The sequence below is a fragment of the Mus caroli genome, chromosome 11 (genome assembly GCF_900094665.2).
Source record: "Mus caroli chromosome 11, CAROLI_EIJ_v1.1, whole genome shotgun sequence".
Classification (NCBI taxonomy): Eukaryota; Metazoa; Chordata; class Mammalia; order Rodentia; family Muridae; genus Mus; species Mus caroli.
The window spans coordinates 114,717,674-114,738,384 of NC_034580.1; the positions used below are offsets into that span (position 1 = coordinate 114,717,674).

Sequence of the window (20,711 nt, forward strand, 5' to 3'; positions counted from 1 at the left end):
TCACCGGTTTGTGTTAGATAGATGCAAAATGCTGTGTGGGTGCATGACCCGTGAGCCCACTAACAACGCAGTCTTCCCTGAACACTTCCTTCATGCCCCCTCTTGTGCTCCATACCTTCTGAGTGGTGGAGCAACGTAGGCCTTGCTTGTGAGCTGTCCCCATTGCTGTCCTCTTGCCCCCACCCCCAGCCTCACCACCCCCATGCCCATCTGTGTGGTCCAGGCCTGTCTTGGTGGAAGGATGCACTACCCCCACCTTTGTACCCAAAGGCATTTGCATTGCTTCCTTTAAAGTTCTGTCTACCTATCGGCTCAGTCCAGCAGAGCGAAGGCTCAGGCACATACACATCAACTACCAGTTACTCAGAGAGCTGCAAATTGGGGTTCCAAGATCTGGAGGAGAGGCATGCTAGACTGTGGTGAGGGTCCCTGGCCTGGCTGGCAGCCGACTACCTTCTTGCTGTATGTTCTCAGTGGGGAGCAGGAGAGAGGATGACTCTTCTATTCTGGACGCTAATCCCTTCCTAAGGGCCCTACCATCATGGCTTTATCTAACCCAAATATCCTCCCAAAGGCTCATCTCCAAACACCATCCCACTGTGGGTTTGGTCTTCAGTTCACAACAGAGCACTGGTCCCTACAGATATCGAGTAAGGTAGCAGCCCTTGATGCTAGGGGCCACAGTCAGTATAAGTAACTATCAGCTTAGCAGCTGGAGCTGGGAACATGGGAGTGACTTTAAATTTTCTAGTGGCCTCACTAGAAATGTTAAAAACTAACGAGGGGCATCAATCCTTATGATCTTTTCTATCGAACACAACGTATTCAAGATGTTTCCCTTCCAACGTGCAATCAATATGAGGACTCTGATGTGAGACTTTATACCCTGCATCCTGCGCTCAGTCCCTTAAAATCTGGGGTTCCGTTTAAGTGTTCCACATGTCAGGCCCAACCTGCCACATTCCCAATGCTCCCTGACACTGTAGTCATTGCCCCTGTGCTGGATGTGCAGGAGAGAGGCTGTATCCAGCAGCCCTCGGGATGGAGTACACATCCAGTGACGAGAAGGAGTGGAGAAGCAGGACAGTCCTCTGCCTGGTCACCTCCCTCCAGCAGTGCACGCCAAGCCCCTCCAGAGGCCAGGGATAGATGAAGCTCAGCAGGAGCTCTGGGACCACGCTGAACAGAAAATCCTCCTTCCATCCAGACTTGGGGTCCAGCAGCCCTGACCCCCGGGACACCCCATCTGTGACACAGTCAAGGAAATAGAAGAGTTGGGGGAGAGGAATGTGGGCCCCTCACCTTGAGTTCCTATGAATGGAGCACAAGAGAAAGTTCCCCAAACCCCATACCTCTCCTGTAGCCACCACAGTTGTGGCTGCCCACACATCTAACTGCTAGTCACTGAAGACAATATAGTACCAATATGTCTGTCAAAATGCAGACAGAGGTTAAGGAGAGAGAGCGCATGATGGTCATTTGCAGTGTATCCCTTCCTCCCCTCTCTGTAGGTATGTGCGTTTGGGTCACCCTCAGACCTCCTTCCACAAGGGCCACTATTTGTTAGTGCAGACAGGGTCTCTCACTGATTTTGAGCCTGTTGCTAGGCTGGCTGGCCCGAGAGCCCCAGGGATCCTCCTGTTCTGTCTTCCCTGTGCTGAGATGAAAGTGCACGCCACCAGGCCTAGCTAGTTTGTTTACGTGGGTCCTGAAGATCAAACTCAGGCTCTTAAGTCTGCTGTCAAGCACTTTACAGAGTGAGCCATCGCCCCAGCCTCCATCCGCAGCACATTCTTAGAAGACCCCCTTTCTCCCCTGTCAGGGAGCTGCCAGAGGACTCTTCTGTGTCTGTAGAGGTCATCTCTGTCCATGAGGGACCCTTCCTTATGACATAGTGTCTATCGCTACAACAAATGACCACAGCTGAGTAGCTGAAGACAGCAGAAACACCCCAGCCACAGCTGGAGGCCACAAGGCCAGAGTCAATTTCACCAGACCTGCAAGGAGTAGACAGAGCCATGCTCCTTCAGCAGCCTGGAAGGAGGGGTCTTCCTGCTTCCTGCTGTCTCTGGAGGCCTCGGGCATCTCTCAGCCTGTGACTATATCCCTTCAACCTCTGTCTCTGGGGTCACAAAAGCTTCTCTTTTGTCAGTCAAATGTCCCCCTGCCTCCCTCTCAAGAACACTTGGAATGATTGCCATACAGTGCTCATCTAGGTGGTGCAGGAAGTCTCCACCCGGAGGCCCTCACTCACACATGGCAATGTGCACGCATTCTAGGGACTAAGGTGTGGTATCTTCTGGAGTCCACTCTTCAACCAGCCACAGCTACACACAAAAACTGCACACAGGGGCTGAGGAGGTAGCTCAGTGGTTAGAGTGCTTGCCCAGCATGCATAGAGCACCAAGTTAGATCTCAGCATAAACTGCGCACGGTGGGGCAGACCTACATAATCCCAGAACCTGAGGAGTGGAGATGGGAATCAGAATTCCGAAACCAAGTTTGACTCCATACTGAGTCAAGGGCAGACGGGACAAAACTGAGACCCTGTTTTAAAACAACAAAGAAAGAAACAATAACAGTAACAATAACAAATAACAACAACAACAACAACAACAACAAAAATACAAGATGCCTCCAGGTATGAGATGGGGTAGGGAGGAAGCATCAGAAGTCAGATTTTATTTTCCCTCTCAGGGGATAAACATGACCATTTTTCATAAGGAAATTGTTCTTAGGAAGGTATCTACATAGCCCTGTGAGGGCCAACCATCCCTGCAGGTATTTAAGAAAGACTCAGAGCCCACTACCAGAAACCCAGGGGTACCAGAGAGGCTCCTGGGAAACCCCCAAGTGGGGTTGTGGGGAGAGTGAGGCTTGGTCATCAAGTCCCAGAACCCTGCTCATCATCATTGCTGTCATCAACACTTGAAGTGAGGGACCACAGAAGACACCAGCCAGGCCACCTCACCCTCTACCACAGCATCCCAGTACACACCAGCCCCATCATGGCTGCCAGCACTGGCTGGGTCTCTCTGCCTACCAGGGCTACAAGGCCAGAAATTCCTGAGCATTGGGCTCTCAGAGCAACAGGTGCAAGGCCCCAGGCCTCTCTGGAGAAGTCCAGGGTGTGTGTTCTGCATTTTCCTTGGGGACCCCAGTGGGCTCCATTCCAGCTGCCCACTACTGTCACCAGGATTCTCCCTCCCCATTTTCCCACACCCCTTCTCCTCTACTTGTCAAAACTGCTTGCCAGAACAAGAGAGATGACTTGGTTGGTAAAGGGCTTGCTTCACAAGCATGAAAACCTGAGTTGGATACCCAGGCCCCAAGGGGAAACACCAGGGAGGCAGAAACAAACATCCCTGAGGCTCTCCTACCAATGAGAATTATGACCAATAAGTAACTGGCAAACTCGAGGCCAATGAAAGACCCGGTCTCAAAGGTGAACAGTGTTGCTGAGGCTGACAAGCAAGGTTGACTTGTGGCCTTTGAACACATGTACACCTGCATACATGTGTGCACGCATGCAGGCATGTTAGTATCTGAACCCAGAGAGTAACAAACCCTATACATACCGTTTGATCTTGTACATACAGACCTATGCTAAGATTTAAAAGTTAAACACACTAAGAAATTTGATCTAGGTGGATGGCTGAGCAGGTAAAGGGCTTGTCATGCACTTTACTGAGTTCAGTCCCCACCTAAAAAGCTACACGTAATGGTATCTATCTGTAACCCCAACAGTGGGAGGCAGAGAGTCAGGTCCCCGGGGTTTGCCAACCAGCCAGTCTATCTAAAACGGCCACAGACAGCATACTGCACATGCAGTGAGAGGGCTGACTTCAAAACACGTGGGTAAGAGGAGATTAAGGATGATGAAGACATCCAGTGTTGACATGGGGGGGGGTGATGCTCATGTGCACACACACACACATGTGCACACATGCACACACATAAAGCAGAAAGGAGGGGGGATTACTAGTCATAACTAATAGTGAAATCAGACAGTTATAAACCTATATTATGAAATTGCTGGTGCTCTAGCTTCTCTTGTGCTACCCGGCAGCCACATCTATCCCGTGACAGTCTGATGACTGAAATGGCTACTAAGTAAACAGCAATGGCTACTAAGTAACAATGGCTACTAAGGAAACAACAATGGCTACTAAGTATATAACAAGAGAATAGTACATACAATGTAATACATTAGAAGGGGGTGACTTACACCTGGGGTACGATGGAGCAGGACAACAGGAGATTCACCCTATGAGAGCTCTGTGAAACTTAAAACTTAGGAATATTCATTTCTGGAATATTCCACTACAGCCAAGAGCGGACTCCTGAGTATTTCTGCCATCTGTTAAGTGGTTGGTCTCTGTATGGTACCAAGCTCAATGCTTTACCCTCATTCAGTCTATGCCACAGAGGTCTGTCATTGCTTCATTTCCAGTTTGGGGCAGGAAGGCTGAGAAGGAATTGTCTAGGTCACACATACTGGGATGTGGTGGAGGAGGGTACTTCCTGGTCCTCACCCCCATGCACATCACACCTGTAAGTTGCAACCTTGAAAGTTCCCAGTTTAGCATGGAGACTAAACAAGGAAACAAAGATACCTGGGGAAGAGAAGAGAAGCTAGGAAAGGAAAAAAAGAAACAGATCCTCCAGGAGCTGCTGGCAGAAAGAGAAAAGGCCTGGGCTTTTCTGGGGGAGGCTGCACAGGAGCATAAAGAAAGGGGGCAGCAGAGGCCGAGGTATGAGCAACGGCCAGGCTGAGGCTAGGGCTGGTTACCTGCCTGGCCAGATGGAGCACCTTCAGAGGAGGGACAGAGGGTGCAGAAACTCTGGAATTGTCACTTGGCTCCCATGATCCCCACATCACGAGCCAGAGGAACACCCAGGAGGATGTGAAATGGCCATCTGCTTGGGATGCTGGGAAGCGGGTGTTGTTGGGCACAGAGCTGAGCACGTGACCTCCTCCCTCGGAGCCTGTCCTCAGGTTCCTCATACTGTTCAACTCCCCTCCAAGAATGAGTCTCCAAGTAGCCCAGCTCAGCACCCCAAGATCTTGGACCCAAGTGGGGAGAGAAAAGGAGATAGGAATAAGGTCACACAGAGGCCAGTGAGGAATAAGCTGAGCTGACCCCTTCGCATCTGCTCCACCCTGTGTGTTACAGAGGTGGGGGGTCAGAAACCACAACCTCATGGAATGCAGGGCAGGGTTCTTCATCATTGAAGAGAAGGAGGCACTGGGATTCAGTCTCCTCCCTATGGAAGCTGTCTCTGAGTGACATTGAAGTGGGGAGTAGGGGGCAAAAACCTGACCCTGTGCTGCTAACTCAGAGGCCTAAAAGGTCTCTAGACTAGTCCTCTACTGATGGCATCGCATCTCCAAGGATGTCTGCCTAGGGGTAGCTATGGCTGATGTCATCACAGCCTGATAATCTAAAAGATCCATCCGGGAAATGGCAGAGCTCCTGCATGAACTCTGATACACTTGGGACCACTGTGGGTGGAGTTAGAGGAACCTGGCCAGAGGTGAGGCTCTGCTATCTACTGACAGAGGTGACTGCCTCCCCTACAGACCAGAAGGAACATGAGTGAGTACCCATAGCCCCTGGATATCTGCCTGCTCCTGCTAGCTTCTTACATTCAACACCCTCATCTCCTACGTTAGACAGTTGTTCTGGGCCCACTTACATCTTTCATTGTGCATGGATGACCCTAGGCAACCCCATTAGGATGTACCAGGGACATTAGCACTGCCATGCCCAGCTTCACAGCATCCTTTCCACCTTCCATTTGAGGGAGTTCAGACTGGAAGATTCAGGCTCCCAGCAGCACAGTCCTGAGTCAGATGTAAGGAAACCATTATGCATGCCAGTCTTGTGGAGCCACCGAGTATAACTTTAGCTGCTGGGATGGACTGGAACACTAGGGCTCCGTAGCTCAGCCTTGGGGGAGGGACAGAGGAGGAGGGGTAGTCCTGCTGGCTGCCTCCCAGCCATTCTGTCTACCTCAGTGGTCAATGTGGACCTGGGACAAACAGAAGGCTTCCCTTCCCAGAGCCAGGAGGCACGCCCCCACCGCCGTGCCTCCCATGGCTTTACCGTCTGCACAGGGGAGCTGAAATCAAGTTGTTCTTTGGGTAACAGCTTTGAGGCAGCAGCAGCATGACACCACTAGACTTTACCCTGGATAAGCTATTCACTTGACCACATCCATTCTGCAAGGCAGGGAGTGTGGACCTGGCTCTCAGGAGAAGCTGGCTATAGGCTACAGCCCCCGGAGGACTTGTCCCAGGATGTCATCCGTGAAATCTTGTCAGAGGGTCCGGAGACTCACCTAACAGAGAGGAAGTACCACAGTCATCGTTGAACACATCTGGAAGGCCTGGCGCAGTGACCACTGCTCTTCCTAACCTGGGAATCCCACAGGGTTAGCAAGGCCCCTGAGCAAAGAGGCTCAGGCCAGTTTTCCCCAGAACCCTCTGCCAAAAGGCTTGCTCTGTCTCTGTCTCTGTCTCTGTCTCTGTCTCTGTCTCTGTCTCTCTCTCTCTGTCTCTGTCTCTCTCTGTCTCTGTCTCTGTCTCTGTCTCTCTCTCTCTCTCTCGCTCTCGCTCTCTCGCTCTCTCGCTCTCTCTCTCTCTCTAACTGATGTCCAGTCTGGGATAGATGCCCAGTGTCAAGGACACCAGGAGGGACTAACTATGGGCCTCAGAGTCCAAGTTTCCACAGCAGAAGCTTTGTCAGAGGCCTGCAAACGTCCTGACAGGACGAGAAGCATCTGTGACCCCAGCAGTCATTCAAAGGAACAGGGTGGGGTGGGGAAGGTGGCAGGAAGCAGGAAAACAGTGCCACCCCTGAGCCCCTGTGGGGACTGAGAGGACCTGCCAGGGCACACACCCAACAGCAGTTACCTTGGGCCAGTCTCATCCTTCAAGGGAACTGCTAGGGCATGCAGGGACCTTTCTAGAGCTTTGCGTGCTTTTTATTAATCAATCTCATGGGGCAGCATGGATGGCCTTCCTGGAGGGCCTGCAAGAGACCCAACCTTTGTCCCTTGGGCTTGAAGGTAGGTGCAGTGAGAAGCCCTACATGAGTGACCGATGCTGCTGAAGGATCCTCACAGGACAAATGCTCACTCTGCCAGGGCAGAGAAGGGACAAGGATGTGTGGCAATGACAGCAGCTGCTTCACTGGAGAGTTGCCTGCAGGGGGCCACTTGGGCCTCACCTCAGGGATGCCTGTCTCCCTCTGCCTACATTCTTCTGGGATGGGGGCTGACTAATCTCAGCCTAGCCACCCCCTCCCTGTTGCTCTGCCTTTCAACACTTCCTTTTTCCTCCCTGTTCCTCACTGCCTCTCCTGTAGGCCCCTGAGGCTCAGTTCAGGTTCTCTTGGAGCTGAATTGGGTTTTAATGACTCTGGTTGGGGTACAGCAGGCTGCCCTTCCCAGCCATTTCCCCCATGTTGTTGTGGAACTATGTTTTCTGGGCATGGCACAGTATGGTGTTTGAATGCGAATGGCTCCCATAGACTCACATGTTTGAATACCTGGTCTCCAGTTGGTGGAACTATTTGGAAAGGATGAGGAGGTGTGGCCTTGTTAGAGGAGGTGTGTCACTGGGAGATGTCTTGGAGGTTTCAAAAGACTCCCAGTGTGCCCCTCTTGCTCTCTGCCTTGTGGTTGGGGATCAAGATTATGAGCACTTGGCTGTTCCTATCTCAGCTAGCATGGACGTTAACCCTCTGAAAGCATAAGTACAATTAAACTCTGTCTTAGTTAGGATTTCACTGCTATGAATAGACACCATGACCAAGGCAACTGTTATAAAGGACAACATTTAACTGGGGCTGGCTTACAGGTTCAAAGGTTCAGTCCATTATCATCAAGGCAGGAACATGGCAGCGTCCAGGCAGGAAGAGCTGAGAGTTCTACATCTTCATCTAAAGGCTGCTAGCAGAATACTGGCTTTCAGGTAGCTGGGATGAAGGTCTTAAAGCCCATACCCACAGTGACACACCTATTCCCACAAGGCCACATCTCCTAATAGTGCCACTCCCTGGGCCAAGCATATACAAACCATCACAAACACTTTATTTTGTAAGTCACCCTGGTCATGGTGTTCTATCACGACAACAGAAATGTAACTAGGACACATCAGACCCTCCCTTGAGAGTCTAGCCACTGATGCCTCTCTTCTGTACCGTTAGCTGTATATACTCCTGTCCCAACTGTGTGTGGTCCTAGAGATACAAAGGTATATAGAAGGTGAAAGGTTAACTAAAGGAGGGGGGCTCTTGTATAGCAGCTTAGTGGGTGACACCTATGCTGTGGAGGTATTTGTGGTGACATGGCTGTTCTGGGGTTACCCATGTCCTTGTGAGAAACCCTTCCCCATGGATCTGTAAGCTCATTCACTCACCAAGCTGGCTGGATGGAATCATTCCTTTAGTCTCTCGTTGATACTATGAACATTTCTTCACGTCTCCTCAGAAGCACTAACCTGTCCTCAACAGCCCCAAGTTACCAGGGAGAAACACAGGCTGCCCCTTTAAACTCAACCTGTCTGCTGTGGGGCCAGAGTCCCACATTTCCACAGCACGATCTGTGGCTAGGACACAAACGTAACCTTCTATAACAGCCTGGAATGAGAATTGCTGGGTCCACATTAGTGCCTTCCACCTTTGCCATGGAGTGGAAAAACTTGAGGAGCTTTGAAATCGCCCACACCAATCTTCTCACCCTCGTTCTGGGTCAACAGTGTAAGGCAAGGCAGGCACTGGCAGCTCTCAGGTTGAAATGAACAGTCAAGCCCTGGGCTCCCACACTGGAGTCTGGGTTACCTCCCATACCCTGGCTCTCAAGTTGGGTCTGGAAAAGCATCCTGCAGAGTCAGGATGACAGGGAAGGGAACAGCCCAGGGGTCTGTTAGCAGTAGCACACAGAAGACAGAACTCAGGAACTGCATTTTAGATTAGGTGGCTATCTTAGGGTTATCACTGTTGTGATGACCTGGCTTACACGTCTACATCAGAGTCTGTCACCAAAGGAAGCCAGGGTAAGAATTCAATCAAGACAGGAACCTAGAGGCAGGAGCTGACGCAGAGGCTAGGGGGACTCCTGCTCACTGGCTTGCTCCCCATGGTTTGCTTAGCTTGCTTTCTTATAGTACCTAAGACCTCTGGCCCAGAAGTGGCCCCACCCACAGTGGATTGGATTCTCCCACATCAATCACTAACCAAGAAAACGCTCTACGTTTGCTTGTCCGCAACTCAATCTCATGGAGGAATTTTCTGGATTGAGGTTTCCTCCTCTTTTGGCTTTAGCTTATGTAAAGTTCACATAAACTAACTGCTCAGTGGCACTCACTGGGACAAAGAGAGGAGATACCTGCAGTCCTTCCCAAGTCCCCTGGAGGCCTGAGAACACAGCTCAGAAAAGCCAAAGGCCTCCTCAGGCTCCCAACATGGCAATGCCTTCCTTCTCACACAATGATGGATTTCCATGCTGCTTGGAGAGCCAGGAATATCCAAAACTTCACTAGCCTTTCCCTCCATCCTCTGTACGGACACAACATCCTCAAGTGGCCTGCTCGTTTTCAGAGCCCATATCCCACAACCTTGCCATTTGCGGACTGTAGCAAGAGGGGCCCCATGCATGCGCAACCCCTCCGTCTGAGGCATCCATTAACATTCCCTGAGTAAGTTGGGGCTGTAATTACAGCAAGTGATTAACAGGCCTGAGGTAGTCTGTCTCAGAGGGAACAGATTAACAGCCCAGCTTGGGGATGCCTGCGCTCACCTCAGAACCACCGGTGCATCTTAAACAGGGCCCTGTGCCCCCCGCTAGCTGGTGATTAATGGGAGCGATGTGGACAGAGGACGTTTCTCTGGCACCTGGCACCGTACTGAGTGCTACCCTTGCTGGTCAGGTATAGGGGAGGGGTAGGGAGGGCAGCCAAAGATTGAGATGTGAGCCTAGAAGCCCCAGGTGGGGTGCCCATCTGCCTCCCCCAGGCCAGTATGGACTCCTGGGCTCTTACAGCTGCCCAGGAAAGGAAGCAGAGGGAGTTGAAATCCCATTCAGTAGCCAAATTCACCCCGGGAGTGGGCACTCAGCCCCTGTTCCCCAAATGGTATGCAATCCACGGCTCACCCCCTCTGGCCTCCACACTCCAAGACAACACTCAGTATTGTGCTAACAGGCTGAGGCTCCTGCCAGGATTGTCATCTCCCAAGATGGGGTGCCAAAGTCAAGGAGAACACTTGCCCAGCTGGCAGAGGGAGTGCAGGAGTCTCCAGTCGGGCGGTGACCTCCTGAGAAGGAAGGAAGGAGAAAGGAGTGAGGGGTTTCAATTCCTAGCACCCACACGGCAGCTTACAACCATCCTAACTCCATTTCAGAGGGTCAATGTCCTCTTCTGTCCTCTGGTAGCACCAGGCACACATGTGGTACACATACATACATACATACATACAAATATACATACATACGTATGTATGTACATACTGGCAAAATACCCACATAAATAAAAACATTTTTTAAAAAGGGCAGCTGCTTTGGACAAAGGGCAGTGCTTTTTGTCTGTATCAGAAGGAATCTTTGCCTCACAAAATCCCACTATGAGCCACCATCCTTCCCCCAGTCCCCTGCATACTGGGATTCTTTGGAATGTGAGGTGTATGGCCTGCAACCCATGGTCCAGGGTGCATGGTCCAGGGCTCAGAGAGCCACATGCATCTTCTGAGACACCCATGAAACCTGCCCCATGTGAGGTCCCTCCCACCCCATGTCAGTCATCGTCCCCTGACCCTGGACCCTCACAGGGGTTATCACCAGAGTCGCCAAGCCCTGCCTGAACACAGAGCACATGTGACCAGTGTCCACTGTCATCACTGACCTTATCTATCTTACCTCCTCGGTGTCTCTGCTCTGCGTTTTCCCATTCTAGAACATTCTCTACACACACACACACACACCCAATAATTTATTCTTCATTTTTAACTCAGTCACTGTCATATGGCCAGAGTCCCAGCTACCCTCAAAGAAGAGGCTGCTGTTCTTAGGGTCCTCCTGAAACACCCAAGGACTGCTATCTGAGTGTGACAGATAGGGTAGGGAGTTCATGGTGACTGCAGAGGCAGACGCCATCCTTTCTCTCTGCACAGAGCCCAGCATACTCCCTGGCACACTGAGGGCTTTAGTCCCTGCAGGGTGGCATGGCTGAGTCTGTCACTGGTGAGGTTCCCTTTATCGCCACCCTTCCAGAAAGCTGCTTTAATGAGGACTCTCACCTCCAGGACCCAAGTCAAGGTCTCCTTCATCCAACCAGCCTGGAGCTGGAAGTCCTGTGTGCCCAGAGCCAGGAACATTTCCCCGGGACGGCAGATAAGGAAGAGAAACGGAGAGAGCACCAGGCAGAGAGGAGGGCCAGCTGCTGCCCTATCACACAGCATTCTCTGGGGATGACAGACGTTCAACACCACAAATGAAGAAAAATGGAGTGTCCCCATTGCCTTGAATACTCCTGTTACCTCAGGGCTTAAATAAAAAGCAAGAAGGGATAGGAAGAGCCAGGAAGATGCCTGCAGACTGAGCTCGTGACAAGTCCAAGAACCAGGCCTGCTCCTCGGTCCTCCCACATCCTTTGCAGGAAGTACTCAGACAGCCACCCCCTGCCCCCTCCTCAGACAGACAAACAGACACACACACACACACATACACACACTACACACACACCTGGGAAGCTCTGCCCCGGACATGGAGGCTGCACTCTGCTCTCTGGGAAGATCACATAGTCTGGCTGGAGCAAAGCACTGCTTTCCAGAACAGCTTGTTTTAAGACACCGGAAAGATCGAGAGTACTGCCAGAGGTCAGAGGTCACTTGCAGGGACAGCAGGCAGCCCCCCTCTCATGGTACTCCCAATATCAAAGCCCAGAAACTTGAGTGAGAAGCTACAAGTTCCTCGGGAGTTCATACCTCGGGTTTCCTAGGTAGTGCACTCGGAGACACACTGAAAAGATAGCGTGTGAGAAGAACATCTTTCAGGGTGCCACAGAACACTATTCGGCCCTGAGACAAACCAGGTCCTTAACCTGGCACAGCATGGGGGACAGGAAAGCTGCTCAGAGAAGCTCAGACGCATGTGAGGGTCTGAAGCCACAGTCGCTGTGGTAAGTCACATTACAGAGACAGCGTGACTGTCAGGACCATGAGAGAGCGAGGGAGGAAGAGGTCCTGGACCAGGGCAAGAGGGCACTGCAGCTGCACAGGGCTGATGGCTACCAAGACGAAACCTTAACAGCATTGATCGCACAAGATGGTAAGTTTCATAAGTATCTTAGAAGTACCTTGCCTCACAATTATGAGGGCCCAGGTTCAGTCCCCAGTTACCCCATAAAGAGCCAGTGTGGTGGTACATGCCTACATTGCCTGGAACACCCTGATCAGCCAGTCTAGACTAGTCAGTGAGCCAGGCCTCAGGGAGAGATCCTGTCTCAAAAAACAAGTGGGTGGCTTCTGAGGAGTGACCTCTGAGCTCCTCACACATCACACATACTCCACACACATACATACACATACACATAAATCACACATACTCACACACCACACATATACACATACACACACCGGACATACACACACACACATATACATACACTTACATACATACATGCATACACACACCAAAGAGGCAGAGGAGGAAGTGGGAAGGACAGGCAGACAGGATTCAAGGACAGAGAGGTGCTGGGGCCTGATCCCACTAGCCAAGCACCCTACCCTGTCCTTCAGTAAGAGAAGTTGTATATACACAGCTCTGAAGGTGCCAACCTCTCAGTGCAGAAACCCACCCAGCCACCAAGGCCTCACCCTCAACCTTAGAGAGCAAGGGGGGGCTGGAATGCCACCAGAGATTTCCACTTCTGAAGACGTGTCCCTTCCGTCCTCCTTCCTACAAGGGCTTCAGGAGCACTGGACTCCACGTGGCTCCTGGCAGCTCACACAGCTTCCTGAAAGCAGCTGGCCCCAGGTCTGACCCAGCATCGATCCTCTGAGAGCAGGCAAGGCTGCCCAGAGCCCCAGACTCCGTAATTACATGGAGATAAGACTATCAGGTGTAATTAAACAGCATCCAATGCTGGCCACTGGCTATAGCCTTCCCCCACCGCCATCCTGTCCCCAGGACTACAAAATAAATTATCCTGTGAAGTCTGCAGAGGTTGAACTATGGAAACAATTAAACAGAAATTAAATCTAATTCATTTATACTCTGAGCACAAAGTGGATAATGTAGGGTTTTTTTTTTCCTCTTCTCTCTCCTCTTTTTTTGCCCTGGCATTGGAGGACTATTATGGGAGATTAATCATGAGGTAGAGCAATGAAAGTGATCTATCACACATTAACGTCCATGGCCAACTCTACGCCGTCAATAACAGCAGCTAGAAAACTTAGAGGTGATGTTGTCCTGGGGAAGCCAGAGAAAGAAGGGCCTGGCTGACGTCTGTGTGGTCCAAAAACCTCTGCTCTCCAGATGTGGCCGTGCTGCAAGATGACCCAGAGGCCAGGTGAGCTGAGTGTGGGATTTGCAGGGCCCTGATTGTCTCCTCCCCATGGAATGTTGAGCTTGGAGGAAATGCTACTGAGCAGGTGGCCTGGATGAATAAGCTAGGCCTCAGTTTTCCCAGCTGTAAATTGGGTGGAGCCAATTCCTTCAAACATCCAAGAGGATCAGATGAGCACACAAACAAGGTGTTTAGGAAGTGAAAGCCGGGAGGAGCAGGTATCCGCCTCACACCTCAGCGAGGCTTGGTCCGGCTTTCAAGAGAAACTATCCGCAAGATTGTCTTCCTAGCTAAGAGAGAGCATTTCCTCTAAACAAAGGGAGGAGAGGGCTGCCTGCCTCGAGGGGTGTGGTTTCAGAACACTGTGCTTGAGAAGTACCAAGAGAGGCCTAGGGTTAGTGTCCCCTCCCAAGGCCTGAAAATGCAAGGTCCCCCAAACAGATGTTCTGCAGTTCAACCAAGGTGCCTGGGTGCCAGAAAGGTCAGCTTTGAGCTTGTCATAAAAATAGGGAGGAACAAAGGCCAGCTCCTGCCAAGCTCCTGGGTGGCAGATGGGACTTGTCAGGAGCCCGCAACCCACACTGCTCCCTAAGGGCCCACGCACTGAGCATGGGCCTCCTGCCACTTCTCCAACAGGTGCCTGGGGACAAGGGAGGGCAAAGCCAAGCAAAGCCACAAACCAGCAGTACTCTAAGATCCTCTGACCCCAGAAAGATGCTGACCCCACAGTCTACATGGCTGGATCCAGCTCAGCTTCCTCCACCTGTACTCAGGAGACACAGACCCAGGATAATGAGGTCAGAGCTAGCTAGCCCTGCAGGCAGAGGCAGCCTCAGTCTGCCAGTCCGCATGCTTCTCTTTGCACTTTGAGGGTCCCCAAGGTCATGTGTGGTATTAGGTCAGTGGACTGTTTCCTAGGAGAACACCTCGAGGCCCTTGGAATGTCCTGCCTGGTTGGAGAATCTGCATGCCGGCTACCTCAGGCCACCCCAGGTAATCTGTGCTTCTGTGTAACCCATGGTTCGCTCCTCCAGCTGAGGGAAACCAAGGTCAGCCTGAGCCACATGACCAATACCCCGATGCCAAGGCTCACATAGGGTCCATGTTAGAGTGCTGAGTGTATTTTGTCCCACATCACTGGGCACATTAGTGCCCCCCACAGGACTCCAAGTTGGACTCCTCATGCCTCCTTCTTCCTTTACACTCATTTGTAAGGAAGGAACCAAATTTACACAAGCCCATTTCCCAGGGCAGACTGTTCCTGTAGGAGTACGATGGCCTCCTAGCAGGGCATCAAACATGGGTGTGGCCAGGACAACTGCTAAAACTCAGTAGTCCATAAAGCACCTCAAATGCCAGCAACAGCAAGTGTTACCTGTGCAAACAAGGAAATGGATGCAGAGTTCTACAGCACAGTTTGTCAGCAGGCAGGGAAGGAGGCGCGGATGACAGACAGCAAGGGCCAGGGAGAAGATGTGCCTGTCAGAGGCAAGAGATGCAGAACAGTCACCCAGATCGTCTGTTTCCAGGGATGACAGGCAGAGTGGGGAGGAGAATACTTCACTGAGGGAGGAGCCTGGAGCCCCCCGCCAAGTGCGTACATACGGCAGGTACCAGGTACCTGAGCAAGCATCAGAGGCACAGGGTGCTAACCAAGACCAGGACCATTCCCACCTCAGGATGCCCTTGTTACCACACCTCTCCTCCATCAGCACCCAGCCAACCTCTCTCTCCTCTGCCTCAGGCTCAGAGACACGGCCCTGTGCTTCAGCCCAGCAGCACCTCAGCTTGTATAGCCAGAGCCAAGACCTACATGCTTCCACTTGACATTGCTATACACAGCCATAAACTTCCTCCCCCTCACTCACATGTGTAAACACAGATGCATACGTTCACATGCGTGCACAGACACTTCCACACGTGTACATACACGCACATGTTCACACATATCATCAGAAACAATCCTATACACATTCATACAGCCACATACATAAGCACACAGAGACATAGATATGCATGCACTTAAACTTCATTGGGCTAGCAGGTGCAAACCCGAGAGTATCCCTTTGACATTCCTAGGAGACATGAGCCCTGGTTGGGATCAGCTAAAAGGTTGCCCAGGGAACACTCATCCTGAGTGGAGCCCAGAACAATGTCCCAATAGAGAGGGACCAACTCAGCTCTGCTCTTCTACCCACAGACCAAACCAAGTGTCTAAGCTAGACAGTGCCGGAGAGCAGTGTCCAGTTGCCTCGGTTTATAGATGGGGATGGGAATTCTACTGAGTAAGGCTGGAGGAGGCCAGGAATGGGAGGAGACAAAGAAGGCACCCACAGGGATGGGAAGAGTCGGGGCAGGAGAAGGCACCCACAAGGCCATAGATCCTTCAGGGAAGGAGCATATCTTTGTCCTTGATGTCATATCTGCCCATCATGTCCTGAGGCAGATCAGCTGCCCTTACCGGTATCTGGCGGAGCAGAGAGTTCTAAGGTTCGAACACCACCCTTGGCACACTGGTTTGATGGGAGCCTGTTCGTATCAATGGTATTACATTCAACATTATTTTAAGAGACAGTCCGCTGTACACAGAGAAGTAGCAGTTTGGTGTTCTTAGTGGCAGCTCAGCACAGAGACCCTGTTTCTAACTAAGCACTGACTCAGACGGCTAAGAGGTCTGGACCGCCCTGGCTGTCCATCCCTGTGTGTACATCCATGCACAAGCAGGTGCAGGTGTATCAGCGATGCCCAGGCGTCACATGTCCTGAAGGGGGACTACAGGGCAGAAGGCCAGGGTCCACGCTATAATCCACGAGGAGCTGTGCAAACCACAGCAGAGTACTGTGGGTGAGGAGTATTCCCCACTGGGCTGCGGGGACTCTAGATCTCTGTCTTCTTAATACTTCTTTGCTAATATAAATAGTAAAATATATTCAGTTCATAAAGTGTAATATCTCATTAATAATCCTATTGACTCTGGCCTTTTATCGTGTGTCCTAAGAGACCCCAGTTTATAGTAGCATGGTCAGCTCCACACTTGGGACAAGATACAAGAAAAAAAACTGTCATTGATGCCACATTCCAATTCCATTGTGGATGGACAACCTAGCCACACTGCAGAAGATGAGTGTCAGTGAGTCTGGGCGCACCCCTGTTGTGGAAGGCCAACCTTGGCTACAGCAAAGAGCACCAGGGTTAGAACCTGCCACCAAGGAAGAAAGAAAGACCCCAGCAGGCATTCAGATGGCTGGACATGCTTCTGCAATGGGGAAAATGGTAATTTCCAGTCACTGTGCCCCCCTCCCAAAGTCCACACCTTTAAAGAGGTGTCTCCTCTCTGTCTGCTTTTGTACAATGTTGCAAGCCTGGGGCCCCACATGGTGCCTTGCTGCTAAAGGCCAGAGTCTTTGTAGACTCACTCCAAACTCAAAGCTAAAGCAGTTGATATAGGCCTTAGACTTTGTTTCCAGACTCCAATTGTCTTCATCCCATCATGACACCAGCAGAGGGACTTCGGAGCACTGCCCAGGAACCATCTGAACAGGATGGTGGGAAGGGACAAGGAAATCAGGCTACCCCTCACTGCTCTTTTAGCTTGTGCCCTGCCACTTCCTAGCTCAGGAAAGTACTGGTGTCTCCACCAGGCATGCTCCCAGCTGTGAGTGTCTCAGAGACAGGACCCAACCTGATCTAAGCATTTAGATAGGATGAAAGAGCATCCTGTGATGCAGTAAGGACTCAGGCCAGCAGCTCCTCCCTCCAGTCTGCCTCTCCCACGAGGCTTTAGCCAACCACCATATACAGAAGCAAAAGGTAATAAGAAGCCTGAGGGCTGGTGCTCAGCTCAGGGACACAACATGAGCTTGACCTGTGTGAAGCACTGGCTTCCCACCCCACACCAAAGGAAAGCAAGTATCCCCTCAAACAAGGACACTTCTGGGTGTACACTCGAAACACCAAAAAATGGGACTTTGACAGGTTTATATTTTGTTCCTCAAAGTGTTGCCCACAACAGCCTGGGTCCCTCCAAATGACGAAACATTATTTGACTTTGAAACGTAGAGAAATTTGGAACTGGGGAAACAGTCAGTTGGGCATGAAAGGTCATGCAAACCAAGGTATACTACCCACCCCACGTCTCCCCACAAGGCTAGGGACCATCCAGCCTTCCGGGCTCACCAGCAGGCCCCAAGCAGCCCTCACTTGGGAAGGCCCCCGAAAATTCCAACATCCCAACAGACCCCCCCCAAGTCTTCCTCCCATCACCCCTTTGCAGCCTCAATGCCACAACATGGCTGCCAGGTCTGCTCTGAGGGGCTCAGAGCTTTCCAGGCCTCCTGAGAGTCTGAGGCTTGGATTCGAGTCCTCCTTCCATGAATTCTTTGTGTTTCCCTTCCGGGCCTCGGTCTCTCCATTGGTAAAATGGAGTTAGGTGAAATGATCACTGAGAACTTTCTGTGATGGGGTCCAGGATTCCAGAGATTTCTGAGTTAATGATCTAGTCTGTCTGTGAATAAGAAATGAGCCGGTCGATAGCTCCGCAGGAAGCAATGGCTGGACGGGTTCACTAAAGACACACAGCCCACCTCAGCCTTTGCCCCAGAGCTGATACACAAAAGCTCTGCCCCAGACCTTGACACAGACAACCAGTTTTAAGAGCTTTTGACAAACGCCTCTTAATGCAGCCAGCCAAACCTGCTCCCCAGAAACATGCCATGCTTTTAAGCAGGGAAATAAGACATACCTGGGCTCCAGCTTTTGGCCACCCTATCAGATGACTTTTCTGAGACCAGCAACAGAATGGCCATACCCGCCTCCCCATGCCCACGAGCACAGATGTGAATACTGCTCTTCTCCCCCAGCTCTGTCTACAAAAGGAGGGGGTGCTTGCATCTCCCAGATGAGCCCTAGAACCAGAACAAACCCGAGGGTGGGAGACCTGGTACCCAGAGCAAGCATATCCACGTAAGGAGAAGGTTTTACAGGACCACAGTCAGCTGCTGCAGGAAACGCAGGCAGACCACAATGGCCTCTCAGCACCTGGGCATCTTCAGGTCAGCGCCAAGTGCTTAGTAAAGAACAAAGTCTGCTTGCTGTTTTCAGACAGGGCCTCAAGTAGCCCAAGCTACCTTTGAAATAACTATGTAGCCACGGGTGATCTTGACCTTTTGACCCTTCTGACTTCACCTCCTGAGTGTTTGGATCACAGGTATGCACTGTCCACATGCCTGGGTTATACGGTGCTGGGGATGGAACTCAGGGGTACTGGCACGCTAGGCAAAAACTCTACCAACTGCACCAGATCCCCAGGCCACACAACCAAGATCCTTACATGTAACTCACCATCAGACCCAAGTGCTCAGTCACGGACACTAAAGGAGACCTCCACACTTTCTGGGTGCTCTCTTTGGCACTGAGGACTGTAGGCTGGGTCACTGAGTAAGTGTGGGAGGCACTGAATGGCCCCATGTACTTCAGGACACCAGGGACAAAACTACCCTTTGATAGTACTGCCATAAACTCATGTGTAAGTCCACAAGAAGGTCAGAACCATGAATCTGCCAAAGTCGGCCAGCAGGAGGGACGTCCTCTCCACCCAGAAAATCCCTTCCCGAGCCACTGCCTGACCTCCCCAGGTCCCACATGAGTTTTCCAAAAGTGGACAACTTTGCCATCCTCACCGCCAAGAAAAACGATCCCCACCTCCAGGAGGGCTTGGACCCTGGTGACATCAGCTGGCTCCTGCACACTGCTTTCTCTCTCACACAGGCCTCTTCCAGAAGTGTCCATGCCTCTGAAAGACTGTCTGCAGCCACACTGTGTAAATGGAGCTGACACACCCCTCGGGGTCCCAGTGTCTGAGGGAACATCTCTGCTACCCCTTGAGACGCGTGTCAGAATCCCAGTGGGCCCCGTTATGGGAGGGAATGACTTTCCCAGGCTGTTGATCTAGCTTCACCTCTTGAAATAACTATTCAGATGGTAGGGATGCCCCACTCCCCAGGGCAGAAGTGGTTGCCCAACAGCATAGAAGGACCATCCAGGAAAGCGCTTGGACCCACAAGGCAGGTCGCTCTAGCTTTTTGTATCCTTCTCAGCCTGCCTCTGCTTAAAGCTCACTTCCATACAGGGTCTCCAAGGCTCAGGCAGCTTCCATGTAAGTTCTACCACCACCTTGAGGCTTCCAGTGGTCCCTGTGTCCCTCAGATATGATCCAGGGGACAAAGGTGTTACCACATCCACTCTTGGTGCACTGGACACTCATTCCTAAGCATGGGGCCACACTTGACAGCAATGGGACTAGAGAGCTGGCCCACCCTGGAAGGCACTTACCAAGCACAACCTCAGGCAGGCAATGGCCAGAGAGACTTACCAAAGCAGGACAGAGACAGCGCCCAGGGGTCCCAGTCAATGACAGCAGCCATGGGCTCAGCAGATGGCACCCTTAGGCTCACTGACAGAGCCAGCTTTGTTGAAAAGCTGCAGCATCTAATTTCTTTCCCAAAAGAGGCAGCCCCAGGACTGCCACCCACATACCCTATTACCTTTGCTGTGACATTAGATCCTACAGAGCTGCCGTGGGGCTCTGTCTGCCCCACTGACGGCCACTAGGAAAGACTGATAGATGTACGGTGGCCTAGACAGGGGCCCAGCCCTATGCATAAGTCTGGCCATAAAACAGAATGGCCCTGACCTCCAAAGAGGTCGGAGCCAAGGTTACTGAAGTCAACAGATTGGGGGAAGGGGCAGACACTGTTACCTCGAATAAGCCAGCCCCAGAGGCCAGATGTGGACAGAACACCCAACTCCATTGTGCTGCCCTGGATGGTCACATAAAGCAAAGCGCCCATCCCTGGCTTGTCCCATGCAGCAGAGGCTGCGTAGACTAGGATTCACCTTCTGCCTCACCCTGACAACCTACACTGGGGTAATCACACTGTGGTGAGGGTGTGGAACAAGGAAGTCTGGGATGCTGGTCAGTCCCTTCCTTCTGTCAGCACTACAACCAAGCTGTCTGGGAACCTCTAGGCAGAGGACACAGAGGAGAGGAAAAACTGACCAGTGCCCATCCCTGAGAATCCACCTCTCCTGCTGGGCCTCACAGCTTCTGCCCATACAGCACAAGGCCTAGCTTCTCCCCCAA

General features: G+C 51.7%; 1 protein-coding gene across 7 annotated transcripts in view; it reads right to left on the reverse strand.

Annotated features, from left to right (window-relative positions):
- Positions 1–20,711, reverse strand: part of Rbfox3 (RNA binding fox-1 homolog 3) — a 425,230-nt gene that overhangs the window by 341,871 nt on the left and 62,648 nt on the right. Inside the window, exons 1-2 of one of the 7 annotated variants that reach the window (XM_029484006.1) lie at positions 11,301–11,386; positions 10,162–10,322 (exon numbers count right to left, since the gene is read on the reverse strand). The exons of the other annotated variants lie outside the window; for them this stretch is intronic. The gene's annotated coding sequence lies outside the window, so the exon portion shown is untranslated. Of the gene's footprint in view, positions 1–10,161; positions 10,323–11,300; positions 11,387–20,711 lie in introns of those variants that run through there. 7 annotated transcript variants of the gene reach the window in all.